Raw genomic sequence first — 14499 nt, forward strand, 5'->3', positions numbered from 1 at the left:
TCCTTTCCAAATGTCACCTCTTCCCAACAAAGCACTGGCCATCCAAGGAATTCTAGAGAGCGATGTGCTGACCGCTGCTTACTCCTCTGGAATGTCAGAGCTTGGAAAAAAAGGGCAGTTGAGGCTTTTCCTGGTGCTGCCCATGAAGTGTATTTTACCTAAGTGCCCCTGCCCATGCCTTTGCCTGTATCCGCCAAAAATCCACCCGTTCATTCCCCAGCTGCTGCCTCCCTCTTTTCCTGGATCCAACAGAATTTTAACAGGTGAATATTCCCCTCTGGAAGAGCACCTTTCATTCCAAACCTAAGAACAAACAAATGAATCACTTTCCTTCGACCTTCCTTATTAGGATTCCACTGAGAGCAGTGGATGGAAAATGATCCTCTCCTGGCCCCTGCTGGATTCCCGGAGCAGGGATCCTTTCCCTCTTTCCCCCCACCCCCCGCGGTGCCCTCCTCCCCCTCCCGCCCCACCCCGCACCCTTTTCAGGCTTTGTTCCACAGCTTTTGCCTCCGGACCTCAGATCCTTTTGGTCTCCAGGAGCTCCCAGCAGCTCCACAGCCTTTCCTCTCCCATCCTGATCCTTTCTCCAGGAATGGAGCTCTGCATTGCAATTCCCTTCTCTTTTCTCCGACAATTCCCACCAACCCAGACCTAAAGCTGACACAAGGAACGCTCGGTGCCCACAAATCCAAATCCAGACCTGGCCATCCCTAAACCAGCAACTCCCGGACAATTTGCGTTCATTCCAACCTAACACTGAGGACTCACCTAATCCTTCAAAATTCCCAAGAAATATCCCGTTGCCTTCAGCTCCCAGGGGATTCTGCTTCGTGCTCACACGGATTTGGGACTTCCCTGAAACACCCGTGCAGGGCACGCTGGAATCCCCGATCCCGTGAATCCGGGGAGTGTGCAAAGCTCGGTCCAGCCTGGGCCCCCAGAAATTTTTGCCAAATATCCCCCAAGTCCTCGGGACAACAGAACTCTCTGGTACTGCATTTTTGGCGTTGTAAAGCCTGGAATTACTTTATTCCTAGTGCTGGGCTCTGGATGTGGCCGAGAAAATCCCGGCCTCCACACAGACCCAGATTCCAAACTTTTTGATACATTTGAGCAAACCGAGAAATTCCCCTTCCCTGCTTCTTCTTAAGGGCATCCTTCTCTTCCCTTACCCGGCCTGCTCTCTCCCACTGGGCTGGGTTTTTCCCTTCCCATGCTAATTAGTCCCTACTTCTAGGAGGTTTAGGTACCTTTCTTCCCTGGCAGGGATTTCTTAACACAGCTACCGAGGCTTTGGGAGTCTTCTTTATCTTCTACTTTCTGGAAACACACCCTCTGATCCATAAATGCCACAATCCAGATGCCCAACTTCAACAAGACATCCTTTTCACCTAAAAACACTCACTCTCAACTTTTAAAGTTTTTTTAAAAATCTTTTAAAGTTTTACCCCCGCAAAATTCCCCTGGTTTTCCACCGCTGAATTCCTCCGTCCTGATTCCAAGAATTTCTTGAATACCACGGGGCTTTTCTCAAGATTTACCCCCACAACCTTCCCTACGTGCCCACTGCTCACCACCTCATTTTTCCCTCAATGTCTTCGTTCTCCACCCCAGAGAGTTTGTCAAGTGTTGCCTCCAAAATGTTCCCCCTCTGTCCACTACCGAGTTCCCCATTTTGCCTTCAAAATATTCATTCTGTCCCCTCCAGATTGCATCCACTTTTACCCCCAACATTTTACTTCCTCTACAATATTGATTAAACCTTTTCCACCCCAAAAATGTGCATTCCCTCCCTTCAACAGCACCTCAGCTTTTCCCTCAAAAATGCCCCAGAGAGAAACTCCGATTCAGCCCCCAAACTCCCATTTTCCTACACAAACAGTTCTTGTGGCCCCTCTCAATTCCCCCAGGCTTTCAGCTAAAGGAATAACTGGAAGCCTATTCCCTCATCTCTGCCCTCCTTTTGCTTTCCTGGAAAACCTTGCCATCCCACACTTTCTCCAAGAGATCTGCTAGCATTTCTGGAAGGTTTGCTCTGTCAGAGTGCCAGGGGGGTTTACAGCACTTGCTCCTCTGCATCTTCACCCTTTCCTCAGCTTTCCCCTGGAACGGTGTTGTGGGAGAAGCTTGGAATTACCAGAAATGGATCAGGTTCACATTTTTTCCCCACCAGTTTTCATCTGGTTTGAAATTCCTGGAATGACCCTCAAATGTGCCCTAGAACAGTGCTGTGAAAGGATCAGTCAGAAGAACAGCCTGAAAGCAGAAAACCACCTCCAGCAGCAGCCGGAATGATCCCATTTCTGTTCTTACCTGCTCCTGCCAGAGCTCCCAACAGCCATTTCCATTCCAAAACAACAACTATGGAAGACATTCCTGCTGTCTGTGAGGGTGATGTGGCAGTTCTGGATGTTCTTTGCTGTGGAATCGGACAACAAACAGAGCGTAAATGATCTTGGTGGCTCTTCCAAGCCAAACCACCCCGTGATTCCTTGTGTGGATCAGCACCTGTCCCAACTCCATTCCAGAAACCTCCTCCCACTAACCCAGAACTTTCCTTTTTCCGCTCAACATCAGGGATTTGCTGCCGAGTGCCCCGGGCAGGGGACGCCTCAGCCTTCCCTGGGACGCTTCATCATTCCCTGGGATACCTCAGCATTCCCTGGGGTGCCTCAGCATTCCCTGGGCTGCTGTTCCACGCCGATCCCGTGCCCAGTGCCGTTCCGGGCTGCAGTGCCGGGCTCTCCCCACAAGGCGGCAGCACCGGGAGCGAGCAGCCCCGGCCGGTCCCGCTGTCTCGGGGCAGCTGCGCCTTTAACCCGCCCGGAGCCGGCGGGGCCGTGAACACAGCGGGCAAAAACCCCACCGATCCCCTTTATTTCACCCCCAGAGGCACAGGATCGCAGCATTCCCTGGGCTGGAAGGGACCCGCAGGGAGCATCGAGTCCAAATCCTGGTCCTGCACCCCAAGAATCCCACCCTGTGCCCGAGAGCCTTGTCCAGACACAAACTCTGCCCCTAGGATCCTGAAAACACAGCGGGGCTGGGAGAAGGGTAACAAGGGAGGATTTTTTACATAGTTCTCCTTGTACGATCGTTATATAATCTTATTAGATAGTCCAGCAACCCATCCCCGGGCCGGGACCCCCACCCCTGTCCCGGGACCCCCACCCCTGTCCCGGGACACCCATCCCTGGGCCGGAATACCGATCCCCCGCGGCCCCCACCGTCCGCTCGGGACTGTCCCCGTTCCCCGCTCACCTCCGAGCCCGCAGCACCCGCCCCGGTGCCCCCGGCCCGGCAGCGCTGCTCCCCGGACTCCCCGCCATTGCCGCGTCGGGCGAAGAAGGGCGGAAATTACCGGTACCACACCAATGTGGCGATGCGACCTTCTCAAGATGGCGGCGGTGGAGGACCCCGCTCCGTCTATTCGGCTGCCTGAATGCTCCTGCCTACCCCAGGCGCCACTGACCCCACAGTCGGTGTCCGCATAGCGGGAAACGCCTCAGAAAATTGCGTGCAAGCGTTGGGCTGGCGTCGGTGTCGGCGTCGCGTTCAGGCAGCCGAATAGACGCAGCTAGAGGGGGCCTTCCCTGCCGCCATCTTGAGAAGGTCAGAAAACAGCGTAAACGACCGCCATCTTTAGTGTGGCGATGATCTAGTTTCCGGTTTCGCCGCCATCTTGGGTGCTGGCAGAAGCCACTTCCGGTCGAGCCGCCATCTTTAGTGTGGTACGCACAAGGCCCCCCGCCCCTCACAAGGGCTTCTGTCTATTCAGCTGCCTGAATCCGGCCCGGACTCCGACGCCGGCCCCGCGCTTTCCGCGCGATTTTCCGCGGTGGTCCCCGGTGCGAGGACACGGGTGGTGGGGTCACCGGCGCCGGAGGCGGGCTACGGTCCCGCGACCGGCGGCAGGCATCGGCAGGGACACCTCTCTTAGGGGCCTATTGCGTCCGCCATCTTGAGTGTGGCGGAAGTGTCATCCACCCTCTGCAAGGTCCTGGCAGGTTCGAATAAAAACGCCACTTACGCCGTCCCGAAAGCGCCGAACTGCGCCTTCCTTTCCGAGCCGCCCCCTTGAGAGCGGCACGCGGCCGGCTCTATTCCGACCGTGCTCGCCCTGTGCCCCTCGCCCCGTGTCGCGCTGCGACCGCGCCTCTGCTGCCCGGCAAAACCGGCCCCGCCGGGCCGCCCCCCGCGCTGTCATTCGTCGCGGTCACCGCCCCGCACGGCGCCCGCTCCTTTGCAGCGCTCTGGCCCCGCTCATGCACGCCCGTGTCCCTTGGCGCTCCGAACCGTCCTTCGCCCCTCCCCTCCGCTGCCAGACGCGGCCCCGCTCGCTCCTTGCCCTTGCCACGCTCGGCAGCCACCGAGGCCGCCGCCCTCTCGGCTCCCCCGGCCCCGGGCGGCAGCAGCGCCGGGGCGCCGTGCCGGGGCCGGCAGTGCCGCGCTCTCGCCACCAGGCGGCAGCAGCGCCGCCCAGCTCAGCCCGGGGCCGGGCCGCGCTGCGGGGCACGGACAGAGCAGAGGCAAAAGCCGGCTCAGAGGAGTTTTTTTAAAAGAAAAATTAGCTGGAATTAAAGACTAAAATGCACTAAGATTCAAGGAGGCAGAAAAAATTACAGTGAAAAAGAGTTTTGTATTGACTGAGCTGGCAACTTTTGTTCATATGCTGAATAAATTAAGATGCTAAATCCCAGTGGCAGAAGTTTCTATTTCAGAGAAACAAGTTGTTAAAAGCTAAGACTGAGAATAATGTAACAATAACTGAAATTCCAAAGAGTTCTCTTGTCTAATAAAGTATTTCCTGATACCATTCAGACTGAAACACTGAAGCTCTGCAATAGGATTCTATAAATCCAGACTGAACCTCACTGAATAGTACTAATCCATTTTTGTTACCTAGTTTGAAGAACTTGTAGAAAAAAACCCCAGTCCTAGATAAGGCAGAACACACGTGTTTTAATTTTTAAAGTCACTACGACAGACTTGTTAAGAAATGCACGTGCTTTTAGATGCACAGGGCTGCTGGAAGGAAAGGCTGAAGTTTTTTACAAATGCCTGTAGCTCATAGGTTAAGATTACCGTCACACCGATATCCTTCAACATTCCAACTTCAATACCAAAATTGTAAGAACCTCCTGCATTCCATTCCCTAGTACGGTAACAAGACAAAGTCCTCACCCACCCTGGATCGTCCAAACAATAGAATACAAGGTTGAAACGAGCCTTGTGGTTTGAGGGGCACCGTCTGCCCAAAAAGCCCAACTGTGCATCCAGATAAAAATAAACACCACAAATAGATCAATGAACAGCAGATACACGGGACACCGTCAGCCTGGACCTGCAATTAACTCCACCCCTGCCGCCGGATTGACACAGCAATGGAAAAAAGGGGGCACGGAGGTCTCATGAGAGAGCGCAAAATACACGGAACACCGCTTCCAGCAGGCGCCCTCGTCGGTCTTTAAAGGCGTGGCTCAGTTAAAGAGCAATACCACAAAGCCCCCAGGCAAAAAGCCTGGGGGGTCGGGATTGGGTTTTTTTCCATTCTTCCTTTCAGTGACTTTTGCAAGCCAGCTCTGAAGCGGACAAGCCACACGTGTCCCCCAGCACCCCTTGCCGGAGCTGGCGCCGTTCCACGGCACTCGGCAGGACCGGAGAAGCCACGCGACCCACGGCACCGGCGGCACTCGGCAGGACCGGCAAGGAAGCGGCACCGGGCCGAGGGGCACCCGGCGGCGCCCGAGCCCCGCGCACGGACGGCACGGAGCGGGCGGGACGGCCGGGAGCGGCGCGGCTCCGTGCCTCGCCTCCCGCCTGCGCTCGCCTCGGCTCCGCACGGCTCGGACCGGCGCGGCTCCGTCGGTCCCTGTCGGCAGCCCAGCCCCCAAATTGCCATTCCTCCTCAGAAAATCCCCGGGGGCCGGGAGTGCTCCCACGCAAGACATTCGGTGCCAGGGCACAGCCAGAAGCGCCCTCAAATGCAGCGGCACGCCACGATTTAAACCCTTCAAATACTGGAAGAGCTGGAGTTTCCTTCAATTTAACCCCTGGAACTGAGGCAACGGGGGGTGTTTACCACAATTTAAACCAATACAATGGCAAATAAATGGGTTCTCCCCTTCAGCTTAATCCCCTGAAATATCAGAAAGAGAGGGGCTTTCCTCAAATTAAATCTTTCAAATAATGGGAAAAGGGCGATTTTTTACCTCAATTAAAACCCTTAAAAAGCAGGGACAACAGGGCTTCCCCCTCAACGTAAACCTCAGGATGATGAAAACGCAGAGGAATTACCCGCAGTTCAAACCCCTAAAATGGCAAGACCCGTGCTCTCCTCTTCCATTTAAAGTGGAACGTGGGAACTCCCTGTCAACTGATAGCCCTAACACCGTGGAAAAGGCAGGTTTTCCTTCAATCAATACCCTTAAAGTTACAAATGAAGGGGCATCCCCCCAGTTTAAACAGACAAAAACGAAAGAGGAATTTCTTCCGTCAATTTACACCCCTTTTGTCCTCGCAACCCCCTTTTTTTTCTGGGGGTACTGGCGTGACTGGGGGGGGGGAGGCGGGGGTCAAAAGGAAAAAGGGGAAAGGAGAAAGATCCCCCTTGCAAATCCACACCGCGACTCACCTGCTGCTGCCTGGCACAAAGGTTCGTCCCTCGGCACCTCCTTTAAGCAACGCTCCACATCCAAGTGCTCCCCCAGACCCTGGGAGACGCTCTCACCGTCCTTCCGTGAGAGACAGCCCCCACCCGCCCCCCGGGAGCCCGGCATAAGCGCCTCTCCTCCAGCATCGCCACGCAAAAGTGAGCTGAGGAAACCCCTCCTAGAACAGCCCCCGGCAGGAGCTGCCCTCTCCTCACTGTCACAGCTCACACCTGGGGCTGTTCTGGGCCCTCATCATCCTCACAGCTCCTACCAGGGGTTGTTGCCGGTCCCAGGGTGAGGGCAGGTGCAGAAAGGATTTGCTGCTCCTTCCCTGGACAGCTCATCCTCTGCACCTGACACACTGGGGCACCGGGCTTTCCTTTCCATGGATAAGGACACCTCTTCTCCTCCAGGTACCCAAGGATTGGGATTCCACCTCCAAAATTCCATATGTCTGAGGTTAATAATTCCCAAGGTAATTCCCCACTGATCATAAGCAATCACCTACATTTTTTCCTCTGTTCCAGACTGCGCGTGAGGTCCTGGACATGTCTTCCCAAATCCAGACTGCACGTGGCCTCCCAGACACCTGTTCCAGACTGTGCATTCAGTCCTGGACAAGGTTCCCAAATCTGGACTGCATGTACAGTCCTGGACATGCGTTCCCGATTCCAGACTCTGCGTGCAACCCTGGATTCATTTTCACAGGTGCAGACCGTATGTTTGGTCATGGACGATTTTTCCCAATTCTGGACTGCATGTGCGGTCCTGGACGTCTCTTCCCAAATTTTCTGCACGTGCAGTCCCGGACATGCTCTCCCACTGCCAGACTGTGCATTCGGTCCCAGACATGTTTCCCAATTCCGGACTGCAGGTTTCGTCCTGGACAGGTGTTCCCAATTCCGGACAGTGTGTGCAACCCCGGATCCATTTTCCCAAATCAGAACCATACATTTGGTCATGGACGACTTTTCCCCATTCTGGACTGCATGTGCGGTCCTGGACGTCTCTTCCCAAATCTGGACTGCATGTGCAGTCTTGGATATGTTTTCCCTGATTCCAGATTGTGCGTGCAACCCTGGATCCATTTTCCCAGATCCAGACTCTTTGTTTGGTCATGGACATGTTTTCCTGTTCTGGACAGCCTGTACGGTTCCAAACGCATTTTCCCAAATCCAGACTGCATGTGAGGTCCCGGACATGTTTTTCAGTTCTGGACTGCATGGGTAATCCCGGATGCCTCTTCCCAAATCTGGACTGTATGTTCAACCCTGGATTTTTTTAATTGATTCCACAATCCCAGTCACATTTTCCAAGATCCAGACCGTGTGTTCGGTTCTGGACAATTTGTCCTCATACCGGGTAGCGCATATTGTCCCAGATGCATTTTCCCAAATCTGGACTGCACGTTCAGTCCCAGACATATATTCCCAGTTTTGAACTGCACGTGCTATTAAAGAGCTATTCAATAGATTTTTCTGTCTGATATGTCACAGGCTGGTTTAAATTTGAACGGAAATCTCAGGCAACTTTTCCCTAAAATTGGGTTAAAGGCAGATTCCCTCACAGAGACACATTTTTGCAGCACTTTGTTAGGAAGCCTGGAGAGAGATAGGATTTGAGCTGCCTTAGACTTGGAAACAGGTCCCTGTTTAGAAGCTTTCAGCAAATTCCTGAAGTTCTCCTGAGATCCAGCCTGTCAGTAGCAGCTCCCCATCCAGCCTGGGGAAATGGGCAGGGACTCCTCTGCGCTAGGCACAGCTTTTTTTTCCCGGAGAGATGCTCCAGCAGCACTTGGTGGTGAGTGTTGGGGATCAATGTATAGGAAGGCTTAAATCCATGAACATTGCTGGGCTCTTGGCAGCACTGAATTCCCAGCTAAGGGGAGAGGAGCCACTGAAATTGCCCCTTCCAGCACAGCACCTGCTTTGTGCCAGTACCTGTAACCTAGGATTGATCCTGATTGTCTGACTCTGGAGTCACTGAAGTGCTGGGCTACGGAAAACAGACGAGACAGTGGATCAACCACTTGTGTCATCCGATGGGTTTTGAGCAGGGCACAGCAATTGGCAGTGGGTGTGTTTAGGGGGAGGAGACACCGCTTCCCTTCCCAGCGAGGTGTGGAACAGGCAGCCCAGAGGATGAGGCTTGGGAAGTAATTGTGAGATGAGAAGTAGCTCAAATCCACCTTAAACTCCTGGAATGATCCCTGTTGGAAAGGACCTTACAGATCATCCTGTTCAATCCCTGCCACACCTTCCTGGGGTGTCCATGGAATATGCTCCGTGCCAGGCTGGTGGAACGGGCAGGATTTTCTCCCTGAGCCTAGTCCCGGGCAAGATTGGGGTTTCCATTGGAAGAGCTGCATTTCTGGAGCTGAGAGGCTCCATGCCTGGCAGTGTTTCCAGTACCGCTCTTTGGTTTTTTCCATAACTGGGCACTATGCTTCTCCCCAGAGTGAGGTGGGTTTCCCTGGATTGTTGGGGTTACACACTGGGTGTTGAACGGCTCTTTCTCCTGAATGGAAGAGCAAGGAAAAGGGGATGCTCCCAGCTGTCACAGAGATGTGGGAACAGCCCACTTCCAGTAAGGAATGTGACACCCAGCTCGTGGTGTGTGCCCTGAGATGGTCTTTCCTGCTGTTTTGTCCTTAGAGCCTATTGGAGTGCTGGCCTGGATTTGGGAGGAGCCAAGTAGCCTGGAGCAGTGAGGTTTTTCCTGTCAGAAATCCATGCTGGGGATGTTTTCCCTGGCTGTCCCAAGGGGCAGGAACAGCTCTGGAGTTTTTGCGGCCACAGGCTGGGGATGCATCCCCTGAAAACCAGTTCAGGATCGTTCATCTGACTCTGTCCCTGACCTGTGGCTTCCAGGGAGCCTTCTGGTCTTCTGGATATTCCCAGGAGAGGATATTCCACCACCTGACTTTTAAGCCAGGAATTGCAAACCCAGTAAGTCAGTCACATTCTATGGGAGCTGCCCCAATGGTGGGATGGCAGAGGGCACAGCCCACGCTGCTGTTTGGGACATTCCCAACTTGGAACGGGAGCCAGCTGGGCATTTTGGAGCGCTGAGGCCATAAGGGCAGACTTGAGTGGCATCCCCAGGGAATGCTGAGGCATCCCATGCCTGTGGCACTTGGGAACATATCCCTGATGTGGAGCAGAGAGAGGAGGGGAGAAATTCTGTGTTAGTGGGAGGAATGGAACTGGGCTTTCTGGAATAGAATTGGGATAGGTGCTGATCATACCATGGAATCATGGGGTGGCTTGGAAGGAACACAAAGACCCTCTGGGCTCTGTTATCCCATCCCATGGCAAAGAACACATCCAAAACTGCCTCCTCACCCTCATGGAATGGCAATGGGTGTTGGGAGCTCTGGCAGGAGCACCTGGAGACCAGGTAAGAATAGCAATGGGATTGTTTTGGCTGCTGCTGGATGTGGTTTTCTCTTTTCAAGATGTTCCTCTGATTGATGTTTTCACAGTAGTTTTTTAGGCCTCATTTGAGGGTAATTCCAAGAATTTGGAAGTAGTAGGAAAACAGTGAGGAAAAAAGGTGAACCTGATCCATTTCTAGTAGTTCTGAACTTCTCCCACAATACTGTTCTGTGGGAAAGCTGGTTAAAGGATAAAGATGCAGAGGAACAAGTGTTGTAGACCCCCCTGGCTCTCTGACAGAGCAAACCTTCCAGTAATCCCAGTAGATCTCTCAGAGGAGCTCACGGATCATACGGTTTTCCAGGAAAGACAAAAAAGGACAGAGATGAGGGAATAGGCTTCCAATGAATAATGATTTGATGGCTGTAGGAATGATTTTTGTATGTTTGACCCACCCCTTTTTATTCCTGGAATAATTTTAAAAATTACTCCTTTAACAAATCATCTAAATTTGGGGATTTGAATTTGAGATTAAATGATGCAAAATAAACTCAAGAAGAGATCATAGAATTATCCTGGAATCGCGGAAGGGTTTGGGTGGGAATGGACCTTATGGGTCATCCAGTCCCACGCCCTGCCATAGGCAGGGACACCGTCCACTATCCCAGGTTGCTCCAAGCCCCATGCAACCTTTCCTGGAATATTTCCAAGGATGGGGCAGCCACAGCTTCTCTGGGCAACCTGTGCCAGGGCCTCAGCCAGTTGCATGGAAGAAGTCCTGCCTAATACCCAATCTTTCCCATTTTTCTGCAGGAACTGGGCCATGACAAGGGAATTGGCTCCAGCAAGGCCAAAGGTCAGTGTGGGCTCTGCGGTGGGAACAACTCCGAAAGCCGAACAGGGAAGAGGACCTTCACCCACACTCCCAAAAAGCTGGGAAGGAAAAACACCTGCCTGCAGCGGGCTGTAGCTTCTGGTCCTCTGGGGTTTCTGGCACACTCAGGGACATGAGGGGATAATGCCAGAATCATTCAAACCTTGAGAATAATGCACTTAATACCACCCCTCAAGACTGTTCTGGGCAGGTATGTACTAGTGAATTGTCCCAGCCAGAGACTTTTTTGCTGATCTAAAAGTAGCTTTTAAACCCCAGATCCAGGGCTTGCAGTATTTTCCTGTAGCAGAGTGAGACATGATGGATGATCCTGTTCAGTGATGCAGCTGCCCACGAGGGCCAGGTCAGCTGGGACAGCCCTTGCTGTTGTTTTTTTCCTCTCTCAGCGAAAGAAAAATCACTTAGCTTTCCCATGTGGCATTGACTGAGGCTGTGAAGTGCAATCCAGAGCATCACCATGCTGCTGGTGCTCGGGGCTGTGGTGTTTGGTGTGCAGACAACATTCCAGCCTGTCTTCTGGGGTTGGATGTGTATTTCCTCAGTTACTCGGACTAGAAAAAGGCCAAGAGGGTGGTGGGAAGGGCTTTCTCCCAGGCCTGGACACCCTTGAGGCAGGGATGATTTTTTGAATGGTTTTTGTCTTTCATTTCCCAGCCCAGGGCTAAGTTGGTGTTGCCTGAATGGGACGTGGAATGAGGAGGTCTCTGTTGGGAGAGTGGGAGAAAGGGACACACCTGGCTGGTGTGTCCTGGGTGGGCAGAGAAATCTGATATTACCAGTATGTGTTTGTGCATATTTAGTCAACGCAGTGGTGCCAACATACCTCAGATGCCAGTGGTTCAGGGCAGAGGGGAGCAGGGACTGACCGACACTGGCACTGGATGTTCAGACATGGCTGGAAGTGAGCAGCTGGACCTCGCCCCAGGTTATTCTGGGTGTGGATTTGGGTTCTATCTGACCACAGAAGCGTGTGGCAGCTGGAGACTGGGCAGGTTTGGGGGCTGTGCTGCCCCAGCCTCTTTAGTTCTTGTCCCTGTTTGCTCCCTTTCAGTGGAAAAGCATCCTCGCTTGGCTGGCTGTTCCCTGCAAACAGGAACTCTGAGGTTCCTTGGCATTGGTGTGACCCACTGGCATTGTCACCTACCCTTGGAACAGTCAGCGGAGATGCCTTTGCCATCTCCCTGCCTGAAGGGATCTGCCCGGAGGCAGGAGCGCTCAGCAAGGATGGAGCTGCTCTTTCCCAGGAGGTGAGAGCTGGGGGGGCCGGAGCTGGAGGCAGGGTTTCCCAGGAAGGGGGAGCAGGGAGAATTTCAGCTCCCAGCGGCTCTCGGTGAGTGCTGGATGGACTCTGGGCTGAGCAGGGTGGAAGATGTGGGTCGTGCTCATGTTCCCAGGAACTCTTTCCCTCTCTGCTGGGATGAACTGCCTAGGGAATGCCGTTTCTGACAGCCCGGTCCTAGCCGTGGCTGCTGGAAAAGGGCAGAGGTAAAGAGGCGACTGCCAGAGTTCCTTGGGGACGATGGGGTTGTGGTGTCTGGCTGTGCCGCCCAGAGGGGCGGGAATTTAGAGAGATGACGCTGGCCAGAACATTCATGCAAGAACCTAAGGAAGATGGAAGTGGGATGTCCATGGATAATCCAGCCATGAGAGGGCAGTGAGACACAGCTCATGGTGAAAGCCATGCATTCAGAAATGACTTCAAAATTCCCCTGACCTTGCTCCACCGTGGAACAAATAAATACAAAGGTTTGCTCCTGCTCATGCTGGGAGGAGAAATTAATCCAGACCCAAGATGCTTTTACAGCACAGGTGGGAAAGATTCTAAAGATAAACAGCACTGCTCTGTGTGCGTCTTGTAATTGCAGTCATAATAGATACATAATATAGTGCACATGTAGCCTATGTAATATGCATTAAATATATCACATATTTATAATAAATATAATACATAATAAAGTTATAATATATGTTATTTATAAAGGATTATCAATTCAAGTTATCCTATCACACCTGATGCTTGCATTTAACATACAATAATATTGCATATATAATAATTCCCTGCTAATTACTGAAGGAAAACATCACTCTGGAGTTGGGTAACCACTGCAACAGGGACTCAGAGAGGTTGAGGGATCCTTGGATATATTCCAAACTGAAAGACCCTGGGAGCACAGGGCCCTGCAGAGGTCCTGGCCCAAGTATGTGACTGATCTTTGACCACTGGGAGCACTGCAACCACCCATTAAATTCTAATTAGTCCTAAACTGCAAGTGCCAAGCAGGTTGCAGAAGTCTTCTGCCATCCGTGTCTCTCTGATGCATCTCAGGTAGTTTGTGACCTGAGTTGTGAACAAAAGGAGGGAGAATGGAGACAAATAATCATCGAGGATCTGGTGTTAAATCCTCTGTGTTTATTCCATGCTTGTGCATTCCCCATTAATCATAAATACAAATTCGTGCTCCTCTACTCTGTAAGCAAATTATCAGAGTGGTTAAATTCAGCTGAGGTGACAATATTTAGAATTTCCCAGGTCTTATCCTCCCGGCCATACCCAGCTATGTCTCCAGACAGACTTTGTAAGGCTGAATCCAAGATGAGCCCCCGCATGGGCTGGACTTACCAAGCAATGAGGTCAAGGTAGGATAATGGGGCAAACTGTGCTCTGCTACAGGGAAATGTCATGTTCATAAATGCAACTGCAACATTTTTAATAAACAAAATTAATTCATTTGCTTCACAGTAGCTAATGTGCCGTTAATTCAAACCCCACAGAAGAACTCACTGGACACAGTTAATAGTCAGCAGAGCAGATAGGCCAGGCTTTGAAAGCATTTAATATTCACTGAAGTGCTGCTTGTATCCAATTATAACTCACTACTTGCCATCTTAATAATTTAAATCTGTCCACTCTTTAGAGAGGAAAAAAATGCACTAATCAAAGACATGAATGCACCTTTTGCTTTTGACAGCATTAAATTAAAACTAAATGGTAGATCTTGAATGAGTTACTCTGAAAGAATAAAAGCATTAATGAGGTAATTTCATTATAGAGGCTCATCCAAGCCTATGTGAAAACAAGGGAAGTAAATGGAGAGGAAAGCCGCCGAGGAAATTAGGGTTCCTTCCACACTAATTAATGTTTGGGGGCATTTAGTACAGGCACCAAATTAACTGCTCCAAAGAACTCCATTGACAAAAAAAAGACATTGTTGCCCTGCCGTGTAATTAGAAGACAGTACAAGCAGAACACTTAATGAGTATAAAGCCAGCCTTTAACTTATTCTGCCCAGCTTCTGAAAACATGCCTTTGTGGAGGCCTAAGTTTAAGGAAGCACTGGGCGTACAATATAGGATTGTTTAGGTCCTTCTGGTCGCTGAGCTGTAAACAGGTAGTCCTGAATGAGAGACTCTGAGACTCCTGGGAGGCCCGGCTTCCCAGAAAAAAAAAAAAAAAAAAAAAAAAGTCTTAAATGCACCCAGAAAGAAGCAAAAAAAGGTGAATAGGCCCGGCAGAGCCAGCACAGTGAATGCTCACCGCTGTCTTAAGTGATTACATGATGTTGTGCCACCC

Source organism: Aphelocoma coerulescens, assembly GCF_041296385.1.
Source record: "Aphelocoma coerulescens isolate FSJ_1873_10779 chromosome Z unlocalized genomic scaffold, UR_Acoe_1.0 ChrZ, whole genome shotgun sequence".
NCBI lineage: Eukaryota > Metazoa > Chordata > Aves > Passeriformes > Corvidae > Aphelocoma > Aphelocoma coerulescens.